Below are 23,792 nucleotides of genomic sequence, written 5' to 3'. Positions count from 1 at the left end.
AATTATATGGCAGTACCACTGGATTAATACGGCAGTACCACTTGACTGGATTTATACAGCAGTACCACCGGACTGGATTTATACTGCCGTACCACTGGATTTATACAGCAGTATCACTGGAATTATATGGCAGTATCACTGGAATTGTACTGCAGTACCACTGGATTTATATGGCAGTACCACTGGACTGGATTTATACGGAAATTCTACTGGAGTTATATGGCTGTATCACTGGAATTTTATGGCAGTATCACTGGAATTATACAGCAGTACTACTGGAATTATACAGTAGTACCACTGGACTGGATTTATACGACAGTAACACTTGAATTATATGGCAGTATCACTGGAATTATACGGCAGTATCACTGGAATTATATGGCAGTGCCACTGGAATTATACGGCAGTAACACTGGACTGGATTTATACTGCAGTACCACTGGATTTATATGGCAGTAGCACTGGATTTATACGCAAGTACCATTGGTAATTATATGGTAGTATCACTGGAATTATATGGCAGTACCACTGGATTAATACGGCAGTACCACTTGACTGGATTTATACTGCAGTACCACTGGATTTATACAGCAGTATCACTGGAATTATACAGCAGTATCACTGGAATTGTATGGCAGTACCACTGGATTTATATAGCAGTACCACCGGACTGGATTTATACTGCAGTACCACTGGATTTATACAGCAGTATCACTGGAATTATATGGCAGTATCACTGGAATTGTACTGCAGTACCACTGGATTTATATGGCAGTACCACTGGACTGGATTTATACGGAAGTTCTGCTGGAGTTATATGGCAGTATCACTGGAATTATACAGCAGTACTACTGGAATTATACAGCAGTACCACTGGACTGGATTTATACGACAGTACCACTTGAATTATACGGCAGTATCACTGGAATTATACGGCAGTATCAGTGGAATTATACGGAAGTACCAATGGACTTATATGGCAGTACCATTTGATTGGATGTATATGGCAGTATCACAGGAATTATACAGCAGTACCACCGGACTAGATTTATATGGCAGTGCCACTGGAATTATACGGCAGTATCACTGAAATTATATGTCAGTATCACTGGAATTATACGGCAGTTTCACTGTACTTATACGGCAGTACCACTGGACTTATACGGCAGTAACACTGGACTGGATTTATATGGCAGTATCACTGGACTTACCGTATTTTTCGGACAATAAGACGCACTTTTTCTCCCCAAAAATGTGGGGGGAAAAGTATGTGCTTCTTATGGAGTGAATAAGACATGTGGAGAGCCATCGCAGATGGAGTGTGCGGGTAGCGCCGGGTCCTGGATGCTGCTGCGCCGTCATCTCAGAGCTTAGCAGCAGAGCCGGCATCATGTGACTCCCCCGCTCCCCCCCCACCTCCTTCTTCCTCAGGAGTGCACCACAGGCAGCGTTAGCTGAGAGCCTGGACACAGGGAACCACTGGGTCTATGTCTACAGTACTGTCTACAGTGTGTGTGTGTGTGTGTGTGTCTATGTGTATGCTGGCTCTGATGTGTGTGTGTGTCTATGTGTATACTGGCTCTGATATGTGTGTGTGTGTCTATGTGTATGCTGGCTCTGATGTGTGTGTGTCTATGTGTATGCTGGCTCTGATGTGTGTGTGTGTGTGTGTGTGTGTGTCTATGTGTATGCTGGCTCTGATGTGTGTGTGTGTCTATATGTATGCTGGCTCTGACAGAAGGCTGCACTGTACAGAATCACAATCTGCAAATGCTTGTAGGACTCCAATGAGAAATCACACAGAACTGGAACTATTTGGTTCAGAATATTTATTTCCTGTTTTCCTACTCTAAAAACTAGGTGTGTCTTATGGTCAGGTGCATCTTATGGTCCGCAAAATACGTATATATGCCAGTACCACTTGACTGTATTTATACGACAAAACCACTGGAATTATATGGCAGTGTCACTGGATTTATACGGCAGTACCACTGGACTGTATTTATAAAGCAGTATCACTGGAATTATACGGCACTACCACTGGATTTATATGGCAGTTCCACTGTACTTATACGGCAGTACCACTGGATTTATACGGCAGTACCACTGGAATTATACAGCTGTACCACTGGAATTATATGGCAGTATCACTGGATTTATACTGCAGTACCACTGGAATTGTACGGCAGTACCACTGGAATTATATGGCAGTATTACTGGAATTATATGGCACTATTACTGGAATTATACAGCAGTACCACTGGATTTATACGGCAGTACCACTGTACTGTATTTATATGGCAGTATCACTGGATTTATACACCAGTACCACTGGAATTATACAGCAGTATCACTGGAATTATATGGCAGCACCACTGGATTTATATGGCAGTACCACTGCACTGTATTTATATGGCAGTATCACTGGAATTATATACCAGCACCACTGGAGTTATATTGCAGTATCACTGCAATTATACATCAGTACCACTGGACTTATACGGCAGTACCTCTGGACTTTATTTATATAGCAGTACCACTGGAATTATATGGCAGTATCACTGGAATTATACGGCAGTATCACTGAAATTATACAGCAGTACCATTGGGCTTATATGGCAGTACCACTGGACTGGATTTATATGGCAGTATTAATGGATTTATACGTAAGTACCACTGGAATTATACAGCAGTATCACTGGAATTATACATCAGTACCACTGAATTTATATGGCAGTACCACTGGACTGGATTTATATGGCAGTATCACTGGAATTATTCTGCAGTATCACTGGACTTATACAGCAGTACCACTGGACTAACATGGTAGTACCACTGAATGGATTTATATAGCAGTATCACTGGAATTATATGGCAGTACCACTGGACATATACGGCAGTATCACTGGACTGGAATTATACTCCACTGCCACTGGATTTAGTCGGCAGTATCACTGTATTTTTACTAGTGATGTGCACCGGAAATTTTTCGGGTTTTGTGTTTTGGTTTTGGGTTCGGTTCCGCGGCCGTGTTTTGGGTTCGAACGCGTTTTGGCAAAACCTCACCGAATTTTTTTTGTCGGATTCGGTTGTGTTTTGGATTCGGGTGTTTTTTTCAAAAAACCCTAAAAAACAGCTTAAATCATAGAATTTGGGGGTCATTTTGATCCCATAGTATTATTAACCTCAATAACCATAATTTACACTCATTTCCAGTCTATTCTGAACACCTCACACCTCACAATATTATTTTTAGTCCTAAAATTTGCACCGAGGTCGCTGGATGGCTAAGCTAAGCGACCCTAGTGGCCGACACTAACACCTGGCCCATCTAGGAGTGGCACTGCAGTGTCACGCAGGATGGCCCTTCAAAAAAATACTCCCCAAACAGCACATGACGCAAAGAAAAAAAGAGGCGCAATGAGGTAGCTGTGTGACTAAGCTAAGCAACCCAAGTGGCCGACACAAACACCTGGCCCATCTAGGAGTGGCACTGCAGTGTCAGGCAGGATGGCCCTTCAAAAAAATACTCCCCAAACAGCACATGACGCAAAGAAAAAAAGAGGCGCAATGAGGTAGCTGTGTGACTAAGCTAAGCGACCCTAGTGGCCGACACAAACACCTGGCCCATCTAGGAGTGGCACTGCAGTGTCAGGCAGGATGGCCCTTCAAAAACATACTCCCCAAACAGCACATGACGCAAAGAAAAAAAGAGGCGCAATGAGGTAGCTGTGTGACTAAGCTAAGCGACCCTAGTGGTCGACACAAACACCTGGCCCATCTAGGAGTGGCACTGCAGTGTCAGGCAGGATGGCCCTTCAAAAAAATACTCCCCAAACAGCACATGACGCAAAGAAAAAAAGAGGCGCAATGAGGTAGCTGTGTGACTAAGCTCAGCGACCCAAGTGGCCGACACAAACACCTGGCCCATCTAGGAGTGGCACTGCAGTGTCAGGCAGGATGGCCCTTCAAAAAAATACTACCCAAACAGCACATGACGCTAAGAAAAAAAGAGGCGCACTTGCAGGGGGCATGCAAATGGTGGAAGGCGCAAGCTCTTCCCGTCCAGTAATGGGAAGGTCAGGCATCGCAACCGACACAATTGGACTCTCCTTGGGGATTTGTGATTTTGAAGAACGCACAGTTCTTTGCTGTGCTTTTGCCAGCATAAGTCTTTTCTTTTTTCTAGCGAGAGGATGAGTGCTTCCATCCTCATGTGAAGCTGAACCACTAGCCATGAACATAGGCCAGGGCCTCAGCCGTTCCTTGCCACTCCGTGTCGTAAATGGCATATTGGCAAGTTTATGCTTCTCCTCAGACGCTTTTAATTTTGATTTTTGGGTCATTTTACTGATCTTTTGTGTTTTGGATTTTACATGCTCGGTACTATGACATTGGGCATCGGCCTTGGCAGACGATGTTGATGGCATTTTATCGTCTCGGCCATGACTAGTGGCAGCAGCTTCAGCACGAGGTGGAAGTGGATCTTGATATTTCCCTATTTTTTTAACCTCCACATTTTTGTTCTCCATATTTTAATGCGCACAACTAAAAGCCACCACAGGTATACAATGTAGATGGATGGATAGTATAGTATTATATTACTTATGGACGATGAGTGCACTGACGACACAGAGTTAGGTACAGCCGTGGCCTACCGTACTGCTTATATATATATAATATACTGTATAATATAATAACGGACCTGGTGGACACTGTCAGCAGACTGCTAAACTTGTATGAAGAAAAAAAAAGCCACCACAGGTATACAATGTAGATAGATGGATAGGATAGTATTATATTACTTATGGACGACGAGTGCACTGATGACACAGAGGTAGGTACAGCCGTGGCCTACCGTACTGCTAGATATATATAATATACTGTATAACGGACCTGGTGGACACTGTCAGCAGACTGCTAAACTAGTATGAAGAAAAAAAAAGCCACCACAGGTATACAATGTAGATGGATGGATAGTATAGTATTATATTACTTATGGACGACGAGTGCACTGACGACACAGAGGTAGGTACAGCCGTGGCCTACCGTACTGCTTATATATATATAATATACTGTATAATATAATAACGGACCTGGTGGACACTGTCAGCAGACTGCTAAACTAGTATGAAGAAAAAAAAAGCCACCACAGGTATACAATGTAGATGGATGGATAGTATAGTATTATATTACTTATGGACGACGAGTGCACTGACGACACAGAGGTAGGTACAGCCGTGGCCTACCGTACTGCTTATATATATATATATAATATACTGTATAATATAATAACGGACCTGGTGGACACTGTCAGCAGACTGCTAAACTAGTATGAAGAAAAAAAAAGCCACCACAGGTATACAATGTAGATGGATGGATAGTATAGTATTATATTACTTATGGACGACGAGTGCACTGACGACACAGAGGTAGGTACAGCCGTGGCCTACCGTACTGCTTATATATATATAATATACTGTATAATATAATAACGGACCTGGTGGACACTGTCAGCAGACTGCTAAACTAGTATGAAGAAAAAAAAAGCCACCACAGGTATACAATGTAGATGGATGGATAGGATAGTATTATATTACTTATGGACGACGAATGCACTGACGACACAGAGGTAGGTACAGCTGTGGCCTACCGTACTGCTTATATATATATAATATACTGTATAATATAATAACGGACCTGGTGGACACTGTCAGCAGACTGCTAAACTAGTAGGAAGAAAAAAAAAGCCACCACAGGTATACAATGTAGATGGATGGATAGTATAGTATTATATTACTTATGGACGACGAGTGCACTGACGACACAGAGGTAGGTACAGCCGTGGCCTACCGTACTGCTTATATATATATAATATACTGTATAATATAATAACGGACCTGGTGGACACTGTCAGCAGACTGCTAAACTAGTATGAAGAAAAAAAAAGCCACCACAGGTATACAATGTAGATGGATGGATAGTATAGTATTATATTACTTATGGACGACGAGTGCACTGACGACACAGAGGTAGGTACAGCCGTGGCCTACCGTACTGCTTATATATATATAATATACTGTATAATATAATAACGGACCTGGTGGACACTGTCAGCAGACTGCTAAACTAGTATGAAGAAAAAAAAAGCCACCACAGGTATACAATGTAGATGTATGGATAGTATAGTATTATATTACTTATGGACGACGAGTGCACTGACGACACAGAGGTAGGTACAGCCGTGGCTTACCGTACTGCTAGATATATATAAAATAAATATAATATACTGTATAATAAATAATAACGGACCTGGTGGACACTGTCAGCAGACTGCTAAACTAGTATGAAGAAAAAAAAAGCCACCACAGACAGTAGTGTTTTTCAGGCAGACAAACGTATACTGGACTGGTGGTCACTGTCAGCAAAACTGTGCACTGTACTCCTGCTATAACTGCTCCCCAGTCCCCACAATTAGGCAGTGTGAGCAGTGCACTCAGCACAGATATATCATGCAGCAGTGCAGCACACTGAGTGAGCACAGATATGGTGGAGCGTTTTTTTCAGGCAGAGAAACAAACAAAGGATTAAACTCACTGGTGGTATAATCAAAACCCTGCACTGTACTCCCTAACAGCTGCTCCCCGTCCCCAATCCTCCCCACAATTATAAGTAAGCCACTCAGTCTTTATACTCAGTCTTTTTCTACTATAACGGAGAGGACGCCAGCCACGTCCTCTCCCTATCAATCTCAATGCACATGTGAAAATGGCGGCGACGCGCGGCTCCTTATATAGAATCCGAATCTCGCGAGAATCCGACAGCGGGATGATGACGTTCGGGCGCGCTCGGGTTAACCGAGCAAGGCGGGAGGATCTGAGTCGCTCGGACCCGTGAAAAAAAAGGTGAAGTTCGGGCGGGTTCGGATCCCGAGGATCTGAACCCGCTCATCACTAATTTTTACACCAGTACCATTAGAATTATATGGCAGTACCACTGGAATTATACGGCAGTACCACTGGATTTATTTGGCAGTACCACTGGACTGGATTTATACACCAGAACCACTGGATTTATACAGCAGTACCACTGGACATATACGGCAGCACCACTGGACTTATACGGCAGTATCACTGGACTGGATTTGTACACCAGTACCACTGGAAATATACGGCAGTATCTGTGGAATTATATGGCAGTACAACTGGACATATATACGGCAGCATCACTGGACAGGATTTATACGGCAGTACCACTGGACATATATGGCAGTATCACTGGACATATACCGTATGGCAGTACCACTGGACATATACGGCAGTATCACTAGACTGGATTTATACAGTAGTACCACTGGACGTATACGGCAGTATCACTGGACTGGATTTATACAGCAGTACCACTGGACATATATGGCAGTATCACCGGATTTATACGGCAGTACCACTGGACTGGATTTATACGCCAGTACCACTGGATTTATATGGCAGTACCACCGGACATATACAGCAGTATGACTGGAATTATATGGCAGTACCACTGGACATATACGGCAAGATCACTGGATTTTTACGGCAGTACCGCTGGACATATACGGCAGTTTCACTGGACATATTTGGCAGTATCACTGGATTTATACGGCAGTACCGCTGGACATATACGTCAGTATCACTGCACATATACAGCAGTATCACTGGACTTATACGGCAGTACCACTGGACTTATACAGCAGCACAGGGACACCATCACTGGACTGATGCTGCACAACACAGAACCACTGGACTAGACTTATACAGCAGCACTGGACATATGGCAGCAGAGGACACCACCACTTTGAGTGGACTGATGCAGCACAAGAGACTACCACTGGTCTGATGCAGGACTACACAGCACCACTGCAATGGACTGGACTTATACAGCTACACTGGACATATGGCTGCAGAGGACACCACCACTGTGACTGGACTGATGCAGCATAAGACACTAGAATATAGTGTTACTTTCTACAGTAACCAGGGTGTTCACTCTTCCATTCCCAGTATAAGTATAATGCAAATAGGTTACAACAGGTAGAGAGTGTTAATCTCTTCATTGTCAGAAATATAAATGTTTGCCAATAAATAACCTTCTAGTAAAAATGAATATAAAACTAGAAAAGGTTCTGAAGCAATAAAACATATGTAGCAACACTGAATCATAAACCTAAAAATATCAGATTATTTAAAAAAAGATAGTGAAAACAAACCAAGAAATAAAAAAACCAAAAACAATAAAAAATAGAAGATGCAATTCTTACTTAGGGCAGGATGTACTAACAGGAAAATGCAGTAAAACCCCAGACACCGGGTTCCGATGCAGAGGGTAATGCCAACAAAAGCTGTGGCATTGGTGGGGAGTGGTACAGGAAACACAGGCGTGTCATGGCTGTTTTCTGGGTGGCAGGTGACGTCACCTACAATTGCTGTGATGGAAAACATGGCGCTGTTACACCTGCACATGCAGCCTGGCTGTGTATGCAGGAGAACAACTGGTATTCCTGATGTTACTAGAGATGAGCGCCTGAAATTTTTCGGGTTTTGTGTTTTGGTTTTGGGTTCGGTTCCGCGGCCGTGTTTTGGGTTCGAACGCGTTTTGGCAAAACCTCACCGAATTTTTTTTGTCGGATTCGGGTGTGTTTTGGATTCGGGTGCTTTTTCCAAAAACACTAAAAAACAGCTTAAATCATAGAATTTGGGGGTCATTTTGATCCCAAAGTATTATTAACCTCAAAAACCATAATTTACACTCATTTTCAGTCTATTCTGAATACCTCACACCTCACAATATTATTTTTAGTCCTAAAATTTGCACCGAGGTCGCTGTGTGAGTAAGATAAGCGACCCTAGTGGCCGACACAAACACCGGGCCCATCTAGGAGTGGCACTGCAGTGTCACGCAGGATGTCCCTTCCAAAAAACCCTCCCCAAACAGCACATGACGCAAAGAAAAAAAGAGGCGCAATGAGGTAGCTGTGTGAGTAAGATTAGCGACCCTAGTGGCCGACACAAACACCGGGCCCATCTAGGAGTGGCACTGCAGTGTCACGCAGGATGGCCCTTCCAAAAAACCCTCCCCAAACAGCACATGACGCAAAGAAAAAAAGAGGCGCAATGAGGTAGCTGTGTGAGTAAGATTAGCGACCCTAGTGGCCGACACAAACACCGGGCCCATCTAGGAGTGGCACTGCAGTGTCACGCAGGATGGCCCTTCCAAAAAACCCTCCCCAAACAGCACATGACGCAAAGAAAAAAAGAGGCGCAATGAGGTAGCTGACTGTGTGAGTAAGATTAGCGACCCTAGTGGCCGACACAAACACCGGGCCCATCTAGGAGTGGCACTGCAGTGTCACGCAGGATGTCCCTTCCAAAAAACCCTCCCCAAACAGCACATGACGCAAAGAAAAAAAGAGGCGCAATGAGGTAGCTGTGTGAGTAAGATTAGCGACCCTAGTGGCCGACACAAACACCGGGCCCATCTAGGAGTGGCACTGCAGTGTCACGCAGGATGGCCCTTCCAAAAAACCCTCCCCAAACAGCACATGACGCAAAGAAAAAAAGAGGCGCAATGAGGTAGCTGTGTGAGTAAGATTAGCGACCCAAGTGGCCGACACAAACACCGGGCACATCTAGGAGTGGCACTGCAGTGTCACGCAGGATGTCCCTTCCAAAAAACCCTCCCCAAACAGCACATGACGCAAAGAAAAAAAGAGGCGCAATGAGGTAGCTGACTGTGTGAGTAAGATTAGCGACCCTAGTGGCCGACACAAACACCGGGCCCATCTAGGAGTGGCACTGCAGTGTCACGCAGGATGTCCCTTCCAAAAAACCCTCCCCAAACAGCACATGACGCAAAGAAAAAAAGAGGCGCAATGAGGTAGCTGACTGTGTGAGTAAGATTAGCGACCCTAGTGGCCGACACAAACACCGGGCCCATCTAGGAGTGGCACTGCAGTGTCACGCAGGATGTCCCTTCCAAAAAACCCTCCCCAAACAGCACATGACGCAAAGAAAAAAAGAGGCGCAATGAGGTAGCTGACTGTGTGAGTAAGATTAGCGACCCTAGTGGCCGACACAAACACCGGGCCCATCTAGGAGTGGCACTGCAGTGTCACGCAGGATGTCCCTTCCAAAAAACCCTCCCCAATCAGCACATGATGCAAAGAAAAAGAAAAGAAAAAAAAGGTGCAAGATGGAATTGTCCTTGGGCCCTCCCACCCACCCTTATGTTGTATAAACAAAACAGGACATGCACACTTTAACCAACCCATCATTTCAGTGACAGGGTCTGCCACACGACTGTGACTGATATGACGGGTTGGTTTGGACCCCCCCCAAAAAAGAAGCAATTAATCTCTCCTTGCACAAACTGGCTCTACAGAGGCAAGATGTCCACCTCATCTTCACCCTCCGATATATCACCGTGTACATCCCCCTCCTCACAGATTATCAATTCGTCCCCACTGGAATCCACCATCTCAGCTCCCTGTGTACTTTGTGGAGGCAATTGCTGCTGGTCAATGTCTCCGCGGAGGAATTGATTATAATTCATTTTAATGAACATCATCTTCTCCACATTTTCTGGATGTAACCTCATACGCCGATTGCTGACAAGGTGAGCGGCGGCACTAAACACTCTTTCGGAGTACACACTTGTGGGAGGGCAACTTAGGTAGAATAAAGCCAGTTTGTGCAAGGGCCTCCAAATTGCCTCTTTTTCCTGCCAGTATAAGTACGGACTGTGTGACGTGCCTACTTGGATGCGGTCACTCATATAATCCTCCACCATTCTATCAATGTTGAGAGAATCATATGCAGTGACAGTAGACGACATGTTCGTAATCGTTGTCAGGTCCTTCAGTCCGGACCAGATGTCAGCATCAGCAGTCGCTCCAGACTGCCCTGCATCACCGCCAGCGGGTGGGCTCGGAATTCTGAGCCTTTTCCTCGCACCCCCAGTTGCGGGAGAATGTGAAGGAGGAGATGTTGACAGGTCGCGTTCCGCTTGACTTGACAATTTTGTCACCAGCAGGTCTTTCAACCCCAGCAGACCTGTGTCTGCCGGAAAGAGAGATCCAAGGTAGGCTTTAAATCTAGGATCGAGCACGGTGGCCAAAATGTAGTGCTCTGATTTCAACAGATTGACCACCCGTGAATCCTTGTTAAGCGAATTAAGGGCTGCATCCACAAGTCCCACATGCCTAGCGGAATCGCTCCCTTTTAGCTCCTTCTTCAATGCCTCCAGCTTCTTCTGCAAAAGCCTGATGAGGGGAATGACCTGACTCAGGCTGGCAGTGTCTGAACTGACTTCACGTGTGGCAAGTTCAAAGGGCATCAGAACCTTGCACAACGTTGAAATCATTCTCCACTGCACTTGAGACAGGTGCATTCCACCTACTATATCGTGCTCAATTGTATAGGCTTGAATGGCCTTTTGCTGCTCCTCCAACCTCTGAAGCATATAGAGGGTTGAATTCCACCTCGTTACCACTTCTTGCTTCAGATGATGACAGGGCAGGTTCAGTAGTTTTTGGTGGTGCTCCAGTCTTCTGTACGTGGTGCCTGTACGCCGAAAGTGTCCCGCAATTTTTCTGGCCACCGACAGCATCTCTTGCACGCCCCTGTCGTTTTTTTAAAAATTCTGCACCACCAAATTCAAGGTATGTGCAAAACATGGGACGTGCTGGAATTTGCCCATATTTAATGCACACACAATATTGCTGGCGTTGTCCGATGCCACAAATCCACAGGAGAGTCCAATTGGGGTAAGCCATTCCGCGATGATCTTCCTCAGTTGCCGTAAGAGGTTTTCAGCTGTGTGCGTATTCTGGAAAGCGGTGATACAAAGCGTAGCCTGCCTAGGAAAGAGTTGGCGTTTGCGAGATGCTGCTACTGGTGCCGCCGCTGCTGTTCTTGCGGCGGGAGTCCATACATCTACCCAGTGGGCTGTCACAGTCATATAGTCCTGACCCTGCCCTGCTCCACTTGTCCACATGTCCGTGGTTAAGTGGACATTGGGTACAACTGCATTTTTTAGGACACTGGTGAGTCTTTTTCTGACGTCCGTGTACATTCTCGGTATCGCCTGCCTACAGAAGTGGAACCTAGATGGTATTTGGTAACGGGGGCACACTGCCTCAATAAATTGTCTAGTTCCCTGTGAACTAACGGCGGATACCGGACGCACGTCTAACACCAACATAGTTGTCAAGGACTCAGTTATCCGCTTTGCAGTAGGATGACTGCTGTGATATTTCATCTTCCTCGCAAAGGACTGTTGAACAGTCAATTGCTTACTGGAAGTAGTACAAGTGGGCTTACGACTATCCCTCTGGGATGACCATCGACTCCCAGCGGCAACAACAGCAGCGCCAGCAGCAGTAGGCGTTACACGCAAGGATGCATCGGAGGAATCCCAGGCAGGAGAGGACTCGTCAGAATTGCCAGTGACATGGCCTGCAGGACTATTGGCATTCCTGGGGAAGGAGGAAATTGACACTGAGGGAGTTGGTGGGGTGGTTTGCGTGAGCTTGGTTACAAGAGGAAGGGATTTACTGGTCAGTGGACTGCTTCCGCTGTCACCCAAAGTTTTTGAACTTGTCACTGACTTATTATGAATGCGCTGCAGGTGACGTATAAGGGAGGATGTTCCGAGGTGGTTAACGTCCTTACCCCTACTTATTACAGCTTGACAAAGGGAACACACGGCTTGACACCTGTTGTCCGCATTTCTGGTGAAATACCTCCACACCGAAGAGCTGATTTTTTTGGTATTTTCACCTGGCATGTCAACGGCCATATTCCTCCCACGGACAACAGGTGTCTCCCCGGGTGCCTGACTTAAACAAACCACCTCACCATCAGAATCCTCCTGGTCAATTTCCTCCCCAGCGCCAGCAACACCCATATCCTCCTCATCCTGGTGTACTTCAACACTGACATCTTCAATCTGACTATCAGGAACTGGACTGCGGGTGCTCCTTCCAGCACTTGCAGGGGGCGTGCAAATGGTGGAAGGCGCATGCTCTTCACGTCCAGTGTTGGGAAGGTCAGGCATCGCAACCGACACAATTGGACTCTCCTTGTGGATTTGGGATTTCAAAGAACGCACAGTTCTTTGCGGTGCTTTTGCCAGCTTGAGTCTTTTCAGATTTCTAGCGAGAGGCTGAGTGCTTCCATCCTCATGTGAAGCTGAACCACTAGCCATGAACATAGGCCAGGGCCTCAGCCGTTCCTTGCCACTCCGTGTGGTAAATGGCATATTGGCAAGTTTACGCTTCTCCTCCGACAATTTTATTTTAGGTTTTGGAGTCCTTTTTTTACTGATATTTGGTGTTTTGGTTTTGACATGCTCTGTACTATGCCATTGGGCATCGGCCTTGGCAGACGACGTTGCTGGCATTTCATCGTCTCGGCCATGACTAGTGGCAGCAGCTTCAGCACGAGGTGGAAGTGGATCTTGATCTTTCCCTAATTTTGGAACCTCAACATTTTTGTTCTCCATATTTTAATAGGCACAACTAAAAGGCACCTCAGGTAAACAATGGAGATGGATGGATTGGATACTAGTATACAATTATGGACGGGCTGCCGAGTGCCGACACAGAGGTAGCCACAGCCGTGAACTACCGCACTGTACTGTGTCTGCTGCTAATATATAGACTGGTTGAAAAAGAGATAGTATACTCGTAACTAGTATGTATGTATAAAGAAAGAAAAAAAACCACGGTTAGGTGGTATATACAATTATGGACGGGCTGCCGAGTGCCGACACAGAGGTAGCCACAGCCGTGAACTACCGCACTGTACTGTGTCTGCTGCTAATATATAGACTGGTTGATAAAGAGATAGTATACTCGTAACTAGTATGTATGTATAAAGAAAGAAAAAAAAACCACGGTTAGGTGGTATATACAATTATGGACGGGCTGCCGAGTGCCGACACAGAGGTAGCCACAGCCGTGAACTACCGCACTGTACTGTGTCTGCTGCTAATATATAGACTGGTTGATAAAGAGATAGTATACTCGTAACTAGTATGTATGTATAAAGAAAGAAAAAAAAACCACGGTTAGGTGGTATATACAATTATGGACGGGCTGCCGAGTGCCGACACAGAGGTAGCCACAGCCGTGAACTACCGCACTGTACTGTGTCTGCTGCTAATATATAGACTGGTTGATAAAGAGATAGTATACTCGTAACTAGTATGTATGTATAAAGAAAGAAAAAAAAACCACGGTTAGGTGGTATATACAATTATGGACGGGCTGCCGAGTGCCGACACAGAGGTAGCCACAGCCGTGAACTACCGCACTGTACTGTGTCTGCTGCTAATATATAGACTGGTTGATAAAGAGATAGTATACTCGTAACTAGTATGTATGTATAAAGAAACAAAAAAAAAACCACGGTTAGGTGGTATATACAATTATGGACGGGCTGCCGAGTGCCGACACAGAGGTAGCCACAGCCGTGAACTACCGCACTGTACTGTGTCTGCTGCTAATATATAGACTGGTTGATAAAGAGATAGTATACTCGTAACTAGTATGTATGTATAAAGAAAGAAAAAAAAACCACGGTTAGGTGGTATATACAATTATGGACGGGCTGCCGAGTGCCGACACAGAGGTAGCCACAGCCGTGAACTACCGCACTGTACTGTGTCTGCTGCTAATATATAGACTGGTTGATAAAGAGATAGTATACTCGTAACTAGTATGTATGTATAAAGAAAGAAAAAAAAAACCACGGTTAGGTGGTATATACAATTATGGACGGGCTGCCGAGTGCCGACACAGAGGTAGCCACAGCCGTGAACTACCGCACTGTACTGTGTCTGCTGCTAATATATAGACTGGTTGATAAAGAGATAGTATACTACTAATATTATATACTGGTGGTCAGGTCACTGGTCACTAGTCACACTGGCAGTGGCACTCCTGCAGCAAAAGTGTGCACTGTTTAATTTTAATATAATATTATGTACTCCTGGCTCCTGCTATAACCTATAACTGGCACTGCAGTAGTGCTCCCCAGTCTCCCCCACAATTATAAGCTGTGTGAGCTGAGCAGTCAGACAGATATATAATATATATAGATGATGCAGCACACTGGCCTGAGCCTGAGCAGTGCACACAGATATGGTATGTGACTGACTGAGTCACTGTGTGTATCGCTTTTTTCAGGCAGAGAACGGATATATTAAATAAACTGCACTGTGTGTCTGGTGGTCACTCACTATATAATATATTATGTACTCCTGGCTCCTGCTATAACCTATAACTGGCACTGCAGTAGTGCTCCCCAGTCTCCCCCACAATTATAAGCTGTGTGAGCTGAGCAGTCAGACAGATATATATAATATTATATATAGATAATAGATGATGCAGCACACTGGCCTGAGCCTGAGCAGTGCACACAGATATGGTATGTGACTGAGTCACTGTGTGCTGTGTATCGCTTTTTTCAGGCAGAGAACGGATTATAAATAAAAGTGGTGGTCACTGGTCACTATCAGCAAAACTCTGCACTGTACACTACTGAGTACTCCTAATGCTCCCCAAAATTAGTAAATCAAGTGTCTCTCTAATCTATTCTAATTCTAAACGGAGAGGACGCCAGCCACGTCCTCTCCCTATCAATCTCAATGCACGTGTGAAAATGGCGGCGACGCGCGGCTCCTTATATAGAATCCGAGTCTCGCGATAGAATCCGAGCCTCGCGAGAATCCGACAGCGTCATGATGACGTTCGGGCGCGCTCGGGTTAACCGAGCAAGGCGGGAAGATCCGAGTCGCTCGGACCCGTGAAAAAAAACATGAAGTTCTGGCGGGTTCGGATTCAGAGAAACCGAACCCGCTCATCTCTAGATGTTACTCGATTTCTGCCCTGCATTCGCATTTGAAATGTGAATGCATCGCAGGGTGACACTTCATATGCTGGACGTCCGTGCCCTGTGCTGGGCTGATCTTAGCATGCGATTTTTAGCAGAACTGCTACTGAAGCTGAATAAGGCCCTTTGTGTCCAGTGAAATTACTAATTTTCTCAGGTGCACAGTAATATAATTAAAATGGTCATTTGTTAACCAATGTGAATAAGTTTGCAAACAACCTTTCTAGAACCACAAGGTCTCCTTGGTAGAATCCCTGATTTGTAAGCCAGACCTGTTGTCTTTTACTCTTATCTAGTAATAAGCCTCTGCCTTGACTGCATGACGGCAGCATAAGCACAAGACTAATGGCTGCTCGTTGTTGGGACACAATCAGCTAATTTTGTTTTATCTCTTTCTCAATGAATTCTGGGTTTTTATTGATTCTTTTTTTCCTATTAACCTATTAAGGAAAAAGATTGAGCATTAGACTTTCAATCTAGCTCAAGGATCCAGGGCTATTAAAAAGATGTAATTACCTCTTCCACTGAGTCATGTTTACAAATGAATGGAGGATGATTGTTAGCTGGTAATAGCAAGTAACGATGAGTAAAAACTCTATACAACTAGAGGGTCTCTGGTATTTTATTTCTGCATCTTTAAAGGGGTTTTTGTGGCATACTACAGAATGAGGGATGATGCACAGTGGCAGGTAAATCGGTTTTGCAGACAGGTCTTATGTTTTTCACATGCAAATGCTGAGTGCACTTGTCAGTTTTGCGGACAGGTCTTACGTTTTTTCACATGCACAGTCAAATGCAAGCCAGGTGCATCTCCTCTGGTGACTCAAGCAGTATTACATTGTGGTAATAGTTAGAGATGAGCGGGTTCGGTTCCATGAAAACCAAACCCTCTCGTACTTTACTACCCGAGCCCGGATCCGAGCCAGTCTCGGGTTTTCCCGCCTGACTCGGAAACCAGAACAAGGCAAAACGTCATCATCCCACTGTCGGATTCTCGCGGGTTTTGGATTCCATATAAGGAGCCGCACGTCGCCGCCATTTTCACTCCAGTCCTGGAGAGTGTAACGAGAGGACGTGTCTCTGTCCTCAGTGTCTGTGTGGGAGGGAATGTGAGGTGGCGCATCCAGTACTGTCTTGTGCTGCTCAGTCCAGTGTAGTGGAAAAAGGAGGGGACCTGGATTGCACATCCTATTACTAAAGATATCAGGAGGTGCTATCATGCTGAGGCTTCTAATACTATGCTGGAAGAAGAGAGAGGCAGATGCACACTCTTAGCACTTAGAACACTGATAGTAAAAATAATTTAAATAAACCCTCACAATTAACATGGAGTATAATTGAAGTTCTTAGCACACATTTGCGCAAATATGCGGGCCCATGTAGCGCGGCCAGGTGACTTCATCACATGGATCCCTAACATTCCTAATACTATCACATTCTATAAATTTATTCAGGACTTACCTCTAAATAGGGCCTTATCAATGTGTGATCTGAAATGCAGGAGCCCAGCTAATTAAAACACCTGAGGGTGAATGGGAGGAGTGCCAATCCTGAGGAAGAAAGCCTTGCCTTCCAGTGTACAATATATACACAAATATAGTGGAAAAAGGAAGGGACCTGGATTGCACATCCTATTACTAAAGATATCAGGAGGTGCCACCATGCTGAGGCTTCTAATACTATGCTGGAGGAAGAGAGATGCAGATGCACACTCTTAGCGTCTTCACTCCCCCTCATCACCTGGCCCCATAGCCCTGCCTGCATGCTAATATGGACGAGATTGTCCATATTGGCATGCATGTATAAATGACCCGGCACCAATGATGAACGAGCGCGGGGCCGCAAATCGTTCATTGTTGATGCCTACACACTTAAAAATATGAACAATATCTCATTCATTAATGAACGAGATCGTTCATATCTTTCAGTGTTATAGCTTAGTGTGTAGGGCCCATTAGTCTCCATATATACCACATTGTATTCCAGAACCTGGTCACTTGAGTTTTTCAACTGACAACAATGTCCAGGGTCACTAATAGGTTCGGCAACCGCTTCCCCAGACTCCATCACTTGCTTCAATGCTTCAATAAGATTGTGGAATACATTTTGAACCCCCCACTAGAAATCCGGTGTTTGCCCATGAATAGCCAAGCATTACAAGAGAGGTATGCTGAGGAGATCCACTGAAAGCACAGCATGTTGAGCCATGAAATGGATGGGATAGATTAATAGACAACCACACTGGGTTCCACCTGTCAGTTAAGAACAAAAAACTGAGGCAACAGTGAGTACATGTTTACCAAAACTGGGCATTTAAAGATTGGAAAATCATTGCCTGGTCTGACAACTCTAATTTCTGCTGTTACATAAAAATAGTAGTGTCATACTTTGACACTACTATCCTGCCATGTGTCAATGTATAGTGATGTTTATTAACACCGTATGCGTGAATAATTGCAATTAAAAATGCAAAGGACAGCTCTTATAAAACCTGTCCTTTGCATTGTGAGTATATATCGCATTCTATGACAGAGCCTCCCCTGTCATACTCCCTCTCAAACTCCTAAGATTTTATATAAAAATTATTAGAATAATACAAACAAAATATTGGGGGCATACGTGTATCTGGCACTACTGGATTCATATGTGTATCTGGCTCTAATGGGAGCATACAGTATGTGTATCTGGCTCTACTGGAGGAATATGTGTATCTGGCACTACTGGGGGAATATGTGTATCTGGCACTATTGGGGGCATATGTGTATCTGACACTATTGAGGGCATTGTGTATCTGGCTCTACTGGGGGCATATGTTTATCTAGCACTACTGGGGGTATATGTGTATATGGCTCTACTGGGGCATATACATATCTGGCACTATTGAGGGCATATGTATATCTGGCACTACTGGGGGCATAATATGTATATGGCACTATTGGGGGCATATGTGTATCTGGCACTGCACTACTGGAGGCATAAATGTTTCTGCCACTATTAGGGACATGTGTGTATCTGGCACCCCCATATATGTATCACAACCCAATTGCCATTGGCCACGCCCTGTGTGACATGTGGACACACCCATTTTTTAGGCGCGCATGACCACAAAATTTTTTTATCTACTTGCACCACTGACTGTACAAGCTCTAGAAAGTTTCACTTTCCGGAGCTTGATATACAGTAGACTGCTTGGCGATTAGAGATGTGTGCCGATCCAGTATTTTGGTTTTGGTTCTGGATTCATCTTCATGTTTTGATTTTGCAAAACCACCCTCAAGTGTTTTGGTTTGGATTCGGATTTAGGTTTGGTTTAAAAATCGGTAATCATTGATAAAAAATATTTTCAAAATCGATCAAACAGCTAAAATCATGTAATTTTTGCAATCCAAAACCGCATTTAAAATCCGATTTCCGATCCACAGGAAGATCTGAACCGAGACTCGCTTCTGAGAGGATCTCCTTGGAATATCTGGACAAGGTCGTGGATCGGTTCAGTTCCACAAAATTTGTGTGGATTCAGATTTGTGGAGAACCGAAACGCACATCTATAATGGGTATTTTGGAAAATTCAGAGGGGAGTCATATTAAGTACTAGAAAGTTGTACCTAATAATTTTGTCTCTTATTGTATAGCAAGTTCCAGTGGCGTATCTATAATGAGTGCAGTGTGTGAGATGCACATGGGCCCCTGGGTCTAGAGGGGGCCCACACCACACACACTGCACCCATTTCCTCTATATACTTACCTCTCTGGTGTCTGGGTGTGAGTCCCCTCCTCTCCCGATTACCTTAGCCGTCAGCTGCAGCAGCACTGTCAGCGCTCGGTCTGAGCACTAGATACTCTGGCACAGTGCCAGAGTCAGGGCCGGTTCTTGCCCTTGTGGCGCACTGGGCAAAATGTTAGGGGTGTGGCTTAATATGGGGGCGTGGTCAGTTACACCCCCATTTGTAGCGCCGCTGAAAGAAAAGAAAATAAAAAAAAAGTATACTTACATCACCGCTCCTGATTCCAGACCGGATGCATAGACACTAGAGGTCAATTATGACCCCTAGCGTCTGTGCCACAATGCTGTGCGGTACGCGATGACGTCATCGCGCACCGCACAGCAAAGGTCCTCTCCACGAAGGGAAACTAGACGTGTAGCGTCTGGTTCCCTTCACAGCGGGGGACCAGCGGGGGGGGCACTGCGGGGGGCACAGTGGCGGATCTTGCCATGGTGCTGCGCCCTCCGGATGGCGCCGGCGCCCTCCGGAAGGCGGCGCCTCGGGCAAAAGTCCTGCTTGCCCGTGGCAAGAACCGCTACTGGCCAGAGTCTACAGCGCATGCGCAGGTGTCCGTAAAAATGGACACCGCGCCATTTTTACGGAGACTTGTGCATGCGCTGTAGACTCTGGCACTGTGTCAGAGTCTCTAGTGCTCAGACAGAGTGCCAATAGCGCTGTTGTCAGCTATGGGACGGGGGAGGAGGGGGCCCACACCCGTAGACTGCACACGGGTCCCCTCCTCTCTAGATACGCCCCTGGCAAGATCATACATGCAGAAATATGATTACTTCATACCTGAAATGACACATATCTGGCATCCTTATACTTAGGAGACCCATATATATCCATATACTGTATTACTTACTGACAGCAAAATCCCTAAGAGCTTCAAACTGGAAGCAATCTGATTCTCCGTGCCAGTTTTTACAAATTATGCTTGGCATATTGCATGCATTGAAAAAATAACATATTAACTGTATGATGAGCATACTAAGGGGGTGATTCAGAGCTGATCATGCGCCCAAGACAATGGGCTTCAGGCGGCGATCACTCCCGTTGCAGCGATCATGTCTGAATTAGGCCCTAAGCTTGATGTACAGTAGTATGCTTTTTATAGAGAGATGGAAATGAGTACAACCTCTCCTGTCATCCATGGTACATATGAGTTTATTGAGATGTGCGAACAATCTCTACATGTCTATACAATATGGTCCTGAGAGGTGTATTCAGAGATGGACACAACCGCTATGTTCGCATTCAGCAGCCGCGTCCTTAGGGTCTGCACTTGCGCAACTGCCAAAGTGAACGTGCATGACCCTTCACCACAGGGGTGTATATAGGGGTCCGAGCGTCCCTGGCAAAGTAAGGGGCTGGCACCCCCTACACACATTTGAAATAAGGTGAGAGTATTGGAAATGGGGCAAGGTCTTGTGGGGGAAGGGTGTGGACACAATAGTATCCCCAATTAAAATTATGCCACACAGTAGTGTCCCTCATTCACATTACACTGCACAGTAGTGTCTCGTATTCATGTTATACCATCCCTCCCCCCTACCCCTAACCCACCTTTCCCACAGCATGACCCTAACCAGCCTCCCCCCAGCCTCTTTAGTGGTGTCTAACCCTAACCCACCCATCCTAATCTCCCTCCCTGTAGCCTAACCCTAACCCTCCTACCCTCGCAGCCTAACCCTAACCCTCCCACCCTCGCAGCCTAACCCTAACCCTCCCACGTGGCTTGCCAGTGGAGACTTTGTCACCAACTCAATTTGAATTTTGGCATTCTGCATCGCTATCTATGTTGGGATGCCAGCATCACCATTCCGTGCAGTTTTAGGATGCTGGCGTCAGCTTTCCGACCGCCGGGATGCCAAACACCGGGATCTTGACTGCATCCCGAATTAAATGCTAATGAGATGCTGTGAGATGAGCCTCAAATGGACCCAGTCATTAACCAAACACCATTAGTTGGATGGTAGAAGTACTTCCTATTAGAAAAAACATCAGGTGCCATCACTTCCAAGATAAAATGATCAATTATACAATTAACTCATATACATTTCCTTGAACCTGGCCTTGAAATAGGTAAGATTTGTATTTTCTTTATTACACTCAACAAGTTAAGGTTTTCGCTTACTTACTACTTACTTACATCTAACATGCATGAAAATCGTGTAGTTTATTTTCCAGGTAATACAGTCCCTTCTCCCAAACACTGACACTTTTTTTATTATCTTCAACAACAAATATATGTATAGCACTGTGCTATGTAATAATTGCTGTGTACCTGGTCAGAGTCTGTTACTGCCAGTGCGGCTCCCTTGCTGTCGGGAGCTCCCAGCAACAAGGGCTGCTGGGAGCTGTAGTTTATTTTGAGTCAGTACTACAGTACTACTTTTCTACCCTTTGGCCGCGGGTGGCACCGCCAGGTGGTGCCCCCTCCTTGCCTGGCGCCCCTGGCGAGTGCCATCCTGGCCAATGGGTAGATACGCCCCTGCTTTACCATTCCATCGCATCCTGGAAGCATATGATCGCATGGTTATTGACAGGCGATGCAAAGTTGGAGTGGGGTGGGATTGGGAAATGCAGGCGTGTCTTGGCCATTTTCAGGGCCGGCCTATGATGTCACCTGCGTTTCCTACGTATGGGAACATGGCGGAGGTGACCTCTATTCGATGTGTTTGCAATTAAATTGCTAATGCATCGCGGGGCGGCGCCAGACATGCTAGGAGGCCTTACCCCGTGCTGGGCGGCTCCCAGTATGTGAATATTTTGGTGCAGAATTTGCTGCGAGAGCAAAATCTGCAACCAACACTGAATAGCCCCCTGAGTCAGTATTACTGACAAACAATTATATTGTATAGTTTATAATATTAAAATGTATACTTTCCCATTTGGGGAAAACCTGTAACACCTCCACCATCCCTAGTATCTTAGTCCCTCTCAATCTTCTTTCCTCCACCTCCATAAGCACAAGAATGTTAGAGTAAGGATAAATTGTTGATGGGTGGTATTGGTATATTACTGTAGAGGTCGTCAATAGGCACTAATGGAATATGAATCATGAAGTTTATGCTACAGAGTGTTCCCATGAAGTTTATGCTACAGAGTGTTCCTTAACCAAAGTTGTAGGTTTATTAAACCTCCTAATGATAGTGTGTGGACCCTTATTCAAAAGTAAAGCATTCAATACCTTTAATACCAAGAAATAATGACACGGAGACATGAATTTGGCAGAAAATTGTTAGCTATTTATTGTACCCTAACCATTAGAAAAAACCTGTAAAGTAAAATTTAAATTAACATGCCGATTCAGCCGGCATATGGTGGCAGAAAAAAGAACGGCTATATTCAACTGATGATAACCTCAAAAAACATCAAACCCAAACGATCCTTAATTACCACAAAACATAAGTAGGTAATAGGTGCCCGACTCAGACCTCCACGCTGACTGCCCACCCGGATGGGTGATGACGCTGCCCACTGATGGGTGATCTAGCGGCCTTAAAAGTCAATGGAGGTGAGTGCACCTAAACCACACAAATACTGCAAACAACTGCAACTAACCAGTCAAATTACAACCTGCCGTTCTTTTCCGCCAACAGCGAAAGACTCTTCCCCAGAGTCTTCGCACCGCCACCATATCCTCAACCTAACTCCTGCAACACCAGAAACAGATCCTCCAGAAAAAACAGCATCCCCTTCTTGGACAGATGCACACCATCAGGCCGAAAAAGGTGACTGTCACGAAACCGAATCCTAGGGTGGCGAACCACTTTCCCTCCGTGGGCCAACACCCACTTCGCCACCGCCGCATTCACCTTTTGCCTGGCCTCATCAATCGGGCGACCGTCCGCCACTCCTCGCCAACACAACCTTGGCACTATCATAGAGAACACCAAAACACAATTGGGCCACGCTGCGGCCACACTGGCCAGATCCTCCATCATGGCCCACCGCAGCTCCAAAGATGTCCTCTTCCCCAGATCGTTGCCACCTAAATGGACAACCAGCACCCTAGGGACTCCATGCTTGCTGACCTGACTGACCAATCTACTCTTCAGATCTTTCCACATCAACCCCCGCCAACCAAGCC

This window comes from Pseudophryne corroboree, chromosome 6 (genome assembly GCF_028390025.1).
Source record: "Pseudophryne corroboree isolate aPseCor3 chromosome 6, aPseCor3.hap2, whole genome shotgun sequence".
Lineage (NCBI taxonomy): Eukaryota > Metazoa > Chordata > Amphibia > Anura > Myobatrachidae > Pseudophryne > Pseudophryne corroboree.
The sequence above is the reverse complement of the archived record's forward strand: the minus strand, read 5'-3'. Positions refer to the sequence as shown.